This window comes from Ursus americanus, chromosome 16, assembly GCF_024610735.1.
Source record: "Ursus americanus isolate L20-20 chromosome 16, mUrsAme1.1.p, whole genome shotgun sequence".
Classification (NCBI taxonomy): domain Eukaryota; kingdom Metazoa; phylum Chordata; class Mammalia; order Carnivora; family Ursidae; genus Ursus; species Ursus americanus.
In genome coordinates this window covers 30,734,472-30,741,686 of record NC_142142.1, presented here as the reverse complement: position 1 = coordinate 30,741,686, position 7,215 = coordinate 30,734,472, and positions in this window count along the sequence as shown.

The window sequence follows — 7,215 nt, the reverse complement described above, 5'->3', positions numbered from 1 at the left end:
AATTTTTGCCATTCTAACTGGCATAAGGTGGTATCTCAGTGTGGTTTTGATTTGAATTTCCCTGGGACCATTGACTTTTGACAGGGGTGTCAACACAATTCAATGGAGGAAAAAAATAGTCTTTTCAACAAATGGTGCTGGGAAAACTGGTTATCTACATGCAAAAGAATAAAGTTAGACTCATACATCATACTGTAATGTTAATTCAAAAATTAACTCAAAATGGTCAAAGACTTAAATGTATGGGGGGAAATCTTCATGATATTGGATTTGGCAGTGGTTTCTTGGGTGTGACACCAAAAGCAAAAACATTAAATGGAAAAACAGATAAATGGGACTGCATCAAAATTAAAACTTTTTAAATTCAAGGGACATTATCAATAAAAGGAAAAGGCAGCCCATGGAATAGGAGAAAATATTTGCAAGTCATACATCTGATAAGACATTAATATTTAAAATATATAAAGTACTCCTACAACTCAACAACAACGAATCCAACAAGCAACATACTTGAATAGACATCTCTGTGAAGAAGATACATAGAAATCCTATAAGCATATGAAAAGATGTTCAACATCACTAGTCCTTTGAGAAATGCAAATCAAAACCATAAAGAGATATCACTTCACACTAACTAGGATAGTTGGCTATTATTATTTTTTTTTTAAAAAGGAAGGTAACAAGGGTTGGCAAGAATGTAGAGAACCTGGAACCCTTGTGCATTGCTGTTGAGAATGTAAAATGGTGTAACCGCTTGAAAAAGTTTGATGGTTCCTTAAGAAGTTAAACATGGAATTACCATATGATCCAGCAATTCCAGTTTTAGATATGCACTCAAAAGAATTGAAAGCAGGAACTCAAATAGATACCTTGTATGTCAATGCTCATTGCAGCGTTATTGAAAACTGGCAAAGGTAGAAACAACCCAAACATCCATCAACAGATAAATAAGAAAATGTGGTATATCTATACAACTGAATACTATTCGACCTTAAAAAAGAATGCAGTTCTCATATATGCTATGACATAGATGACCTTTAAAAACATATGCTAAGTGGGATGCCTGGGTAGCTCAGTCTGTTAAGAATCAACTCTTGGTTTCGGCTCAGGTCATGATCTCATGGATTGAGCTCCATGTCCAGCTCCGTGCTCAGGGGGAGGTCTGCTTGAAAGATTCTCTCCCTTTGCCCCTCCCCCACTCTCTCTCTCTCTCTCTGTCTCGCATATAAATAAATAAATCTTTAAAAAAACCACATTATGCCAAGTGAAATAAGCCAGACACAAAAGGTAAAATAATATGATTCCACTTACATGAGGTACCTAAAGTAGTCAGATTCATAGAGACAGGAACTAGAATAGAGCTTATCAGGGGTTAGGAGAGGGGAAAGTTGGGAATTATTGTATTGGGTACAGAGTTTCTACTTGGGATAATGAAAAAGTTCTAGAAATGGAGAGTGGTGATGGTTGTATGACACTGTGAGTGTACTTAGTGCCATTGAATTGTATGCCTAAAAATGGTTAAATTTTCTGTGTATTTTACCACGATAAAAATAAAGCAATTAGACCTCCCGTTTCCCCATCCTGAGCACCTAGATGGCTGACTCCCACCCCAGCAGAAAAGTGGAGGTAATTCTCTGGAGGAAGCCAAATAGAGACCCTCTAGACTGGAAGGTACAAAGCACAGTTGAGGGCAGGACCCCCATACTGCACAGGGGAATTTCACAAATATTTACATCCTTCACGTTGAGCCCTGAGTTGTCCTCTCCCACTTACTTCCCAGGGCACTGGCGTCAGACTAACCTCCAGCAGAGAGACTGGAGGACTCACTCCATGGAGCATCAGAGCAGTTCAGGAGATAAGAACTTAAAATAATGACAACAGGGGTTCCATACTGAATAGTCCAGATCACCCATCAGTGAAACCCCCAGTTAATAACCCCCGCCATACGCACAGATTCATATCTTCCACTGCTAGATAAGGCAAGACAGTCAAGGACCTTCTGAAGATTGAAGAAAGCTACTGAGATCAAAACAAACAGGAATAGGTAACTTGGCAGAAGCAGCAATTATACAAGAAGGAAAGAACACTGGAAATAAAGTATATCATTGATATCCTCAGAGACATAAGATATTGTATGCATGATATAAGGCCAAGACGTTTTATAAAAAGGAATATTCAGAGAGCTCTGAGAAATCAAAAATATGATAGAATTTAGAAAATAATATTGAGGAAGTCTCCTAGAAAATAGTGTAAAAATAGACATACAAGATAGGAAAAATAGATCAGAATATTAGAGGACAAATCAGAAGCTCTAACATACAAATAACAAGAGTTCCAGAAAGAACAGAGAAAACAAAGAAATTGCAATAAAATAATTCAAGATAAGTTCTCTAAACTGAAGGACATGAATTTCTAGATTGAAATGATCTGTTGAGTGTCCCCCAAAATGGATGAAAATTTTATCTATATTGAGATGTATCTGCATGAAATTTGAAAACAATGAGGACAAAGAGATGAACCTCCAAGTTTCTAGAAAGAAAAAAAAGAAAGAAAGAAAAGGGCCTGTACCAGGGGCAAGGACTAGAATGTCAGCAGAATTCTCTAAGGCAACACTGGATGCCTGAAGACAATGGTACAATGACCTTAAAATTCTGAGGAAAGATCATTTCCAATCTAAAGTTCTTTACCCAGCCAAACTTCCACATTAGTAGAGAGTAAAATTAGACACCTTCAAACCTGGAAGGACTTGGACATTTTATCTCCCACACACCATTTCCCAACAATCTACTGGGACTACACTTCACCAAATAAGTAAGTATACCAAGAAACCAAATAAGTAAGTATACCAAGAAACAGAAACGATGGGATACACAAAACTAAGGATCCAATGCATGAGAGAGCCATGGCGGCAAAGGGACATAATCCCTAGACAACAGCTGTGCAACCACAGGTCTAGAGAGCAAGCAGCCCAGCAAATTTTGTTTGTTTGTTTTACTTTTGTTTTGTTTTTTAATTTATTTGAGAGAGAGCGCACACACACATGTGAGAGAGCGCACAAGCTGGAGGGGCAGAGGGAGAGGGACAGAGAATCTGAAGCAGACTCCGCCATGAGTGCTGAGCCCCATGTGGGGATCGATTTCCCCACCCTGAGATCATGACCTGAGCTGAAACCAGGAGTCCCATTTGCTTAACTGACTGAACCGAACCACCCAGGTGCTCCAGCCCAGGACTTTTTAAAAAAGATAAAATTGGCAGAATTCCTCATGTATTTGAGCATATTAGTAGATTCACGCAAGGAGGAAGAGTTTGGGAATTCATTAGTGATAAGGACATTAAAAAACAAGCAAATTAAAAGCCAAGACAGTTATTGACTCCAGAAAGTTAAAAGGTTATGCAGAAAGGAAAACTGACTGTAGGATATTACATAGCTCAGCTATGAAAAGAGTTAATATGGTGGTAGTAATACAAATGCTTTAGCCAGAATTTCAGTTTATTTATATTAGGAGTTTGAGGGGGAAGTAAGTATATGTGAGGTGACCATTGAAATTGGAAGGATTATTAGAAATTTTTATCAGCAGCTATATGCCAATAAACTAAGCAATCTGGAAGAGATGGAATCCTTCCTGGAAACCTATAAACTACCAAGATTGAAACAGGAAGAAATTGATTTCTTAAACAGGCCAATTAATTATGAAGAAATTGAGTCAGTGATAAACAACCTTCCAAATAGCAAAACTCCAGGCCCGGACGGTTTTCCTGGGGAATTCTACCAAACGTTCAAAGAAGAAATAATATCTATTCTCCTAAAGCTATTTCAAAAAATAGAAACAGAAGGAAAGCTACCAAACTCATTCTATGAGGCCAATATTACCTTGATCCCCAAACCAGGCAAAGACCCCATCAAAAAGGAGAATTACAGACCGATCTCCCTAATGAATATGGACACCAAAATCCTCAACAAGATACTTGCTAATAGAATCCAATAGTACATTAAAAGGATTATCCATCATGATCAAGTGGGATTCATACCTGGGATGCAAGCGTGGTTCAATATTCGCAAATCAATCAGCATGATACATCATATCAACAAGAAAAGACTCAGGAACCATATGATCCTCTCAATTGATGCCGAAAAAGCATTTGACAAAATACAGCATCCTTTCCTGATTAAAACCCTTCAGAGTGTAGGAATAGAGGGTACATTTCTCAATCTCATAAAAGCCATCTATGAAAAGCCTACTGCAAATATTATTCTCAATGGGGAAAAGCTGGAAGCCTTTCCCTTAAGATCAGGAACACGACAAGGATGCCCACTCTCGCCACTATTATTCAACATAGTACTAGAAGTCCTTGCAATAGCAATCGGACGACAAAAAGTGATCAAAGGTATCCAAATCAGCAAAGAAGAAGTCAAAATGTCTCTCTTCGCAGATGACATGATAATCTATATGGAAAACCCAAAAGAAGCCACTCCCAAACTATTAGAAGTTATAGAGCAATTCAGTAACATGGCGGGATACAAAATCAATGCTCAGAAATCAGTTGCATTTCTATACACGAATAACGAGACCGAAGAAAGAGAAATTAGGGAATCCATCCCATTTACAATAGCACCAAAAACCATACGTTACCTTGGAATTAACTTAACCAGAGACGTAAAGGACCTATATTCTAGAAACTATAAATCACTCTTGAAAGACATTGAGGAAGACATAAAAAGATGGAAAGATATTCCATGCTCATGGATCGGAAGAATTAACATAGTTAAAATGTCCATGCTACCCAGAGCAATCTACACTTTCAATGCTATCCCGATCAAAATACCAATGACATTTTTCAAAGAACTGGAACAAATAGTCCTTAAATTTGTATGGAAACAGAAAAGGCCCCAAATCTCCAAGGAACTGTTGAAAAGGAAAAACAAAGCTGGGGGCATCACAATGCCGGATTTCGAGCTGTACTACAAAGCTGTGATCACAAAGACAGCATGGTACTGGCACAAAAACAGACACATAGACCAATGGAACAGAATAGAGAGCCCAGAAATGGACCCTCGGCTCTTTGGGCAACTAATATTTGATAAAGCAGGAAAAAACATCCGGTGGGAAAAAGACAGTCTCTTCAATAAATGGTGCTGGGAAAATTGGACAGCTACATGCAAAAGAATGAAACTTGACCACTCTCTCACACCATACACAAAGATAAATTCCAAATGGATGAAAGACCTCGATGTGAGACAGGAATCCATCAAAATTCTAGAGGAGAACATAGGCAGCAACCTCTACGACACCGGCCAAAGCAACCTTTTTCATGATACATACCCAAAGGCAAGAGAAACTAAAGATAAAATGGATTTATGGGACTTCATCAAGATTAAAAGTTTCTGCACAGCCAAGGAAACAGTCAGAAAAACTAAGAGGCAGCCCACGGAATGGGAGAATATATTTGCAAATGACACTACAGATAAAGGACTGGTATCCAAGATCTACAAAGAACTTCTCAAACTCAATACGCGAGACACAAATAAACAAATCAAAAAATGGGCAGAAGAGATGAACAGACACTTTTCCAATGAAGACATACAAATGGCTAACAGACACATGAAAAAATGTTCAAAATCATTAGCCATCAAGGAAATTCAAATCAAAACCACACTGAGATACCACCTTACGCCAGTTAGAATGGCAAAAATAGACAAGGCAAGAGACAATTGTTGGAGAGGATGTGGAGAAAGGGGATCCCTCCTACATTGTTGGTGGGAATGCAAGTTGGTACAGCCACTCTGGAAAACAGTGTGGAGGTCCCTTAAAAAGTTAAAAATTGAGCTACCCTATGATCCAGCCATTGCACTACTGGGTGTTTACCCCAAAGATACAGACGTAGTGAAGAGAAGGGCCATATGCACCCCAATGTTCATAGCAGCAATGTCCACAATAGCTAAATCGTGGAAGGAGCCAAGATGCCCTTCAACAGATGACTGGATTAAGAAGTTGTGGTCCATATATACAATGGAATATTACTCAGCTATCAGAAAGAACGAATTCTCAACATTTGCAGCAACATGGACGGCACTGGAGGAGATAATGCTAAGTGAAATAAGTCAAGCAGAGAAAGACAACTATCATATGATTTCTCTCATCTATGGAACATAAGAACTAGGATGATCAGTAGGGGAAGAAAGGGATAAAGAAAGGGGGGGTAATCAGAAGAGGGAATGAAACATGAGAGACTATGGACTATGAGAAACAAACTGAGGGCCTCAGAGGGGAGGGGGGTGGGGGAATGGGATAGACGGTGATGGGTAGTAAGGAGGGCACGTACTGCATGGTGCACTGGGTGTTATACGCAACTAATGAATCATCGAGCCTTACATAGGAAACCGGGGATGTACTGTATGGTGACTAACAGAATATAATAAAAAATCATTAAAAAAAAAAGTATATGTGAGGTGAGAATAATGAAGGAGAGCTAAATCCTTATCTTTCAAAGTAGGAAATCAACATCTGATACCTACGATTGAAAAACATGAAACATCAAAATAAACATTTCGTTTTATGGTCGTAAATCCTAAATTTTCAGCCAAGAAGGATGAAAGTGGTTTCTTCGGGATGAAATAGAGACAGACGGGGTCCCCTGTATTTGGTTACAAGGTTGTAGAAGTATGACCCCGTAAAATAATGCACATGGAGCCTTCATAAAAGCAACCACACGCCATAATTTACTTGTTAATGACTGCAAAGACCAAACAAGAGTAACCTCGCGCTCCAAAAAAAGCCCTGGAGTTCCCCGCTTGCTACTCTGATCAACTTTCTCTGACTTTGAGTTTCTCATCTGTGAAATTAGTTAATATATATAGATTGAAACAGATCGTGAGTACAAAAGTGCTTGAAAACAAGAGTCGTTTAAAACCACTTCGCCCAAGAGTTTGGGATCCTCAGCATTCATGCATTTGAGCACATCGTGCGTAGCAGGGAGTGGGACGCGAGGAGCGCAAAGCTGTGTGGAACTAGCGACCTCACCTTGAACTCACCTGTCTAGTACAGGCTCCCACCCTTACCTTTACCAGGTGGTGATCTATTCTTGGGCCATGTGACTTCGGCTAATTTCCTTAGCTTTTCTGAGTCTCTGTTTCCCTACCTGGGAATAGTTAAGCTACTCCTGCGAAGCTGGAGTGAGAAACAGCCGTGAGATTTGGCTGTTTTGGTCGGAAGGTAA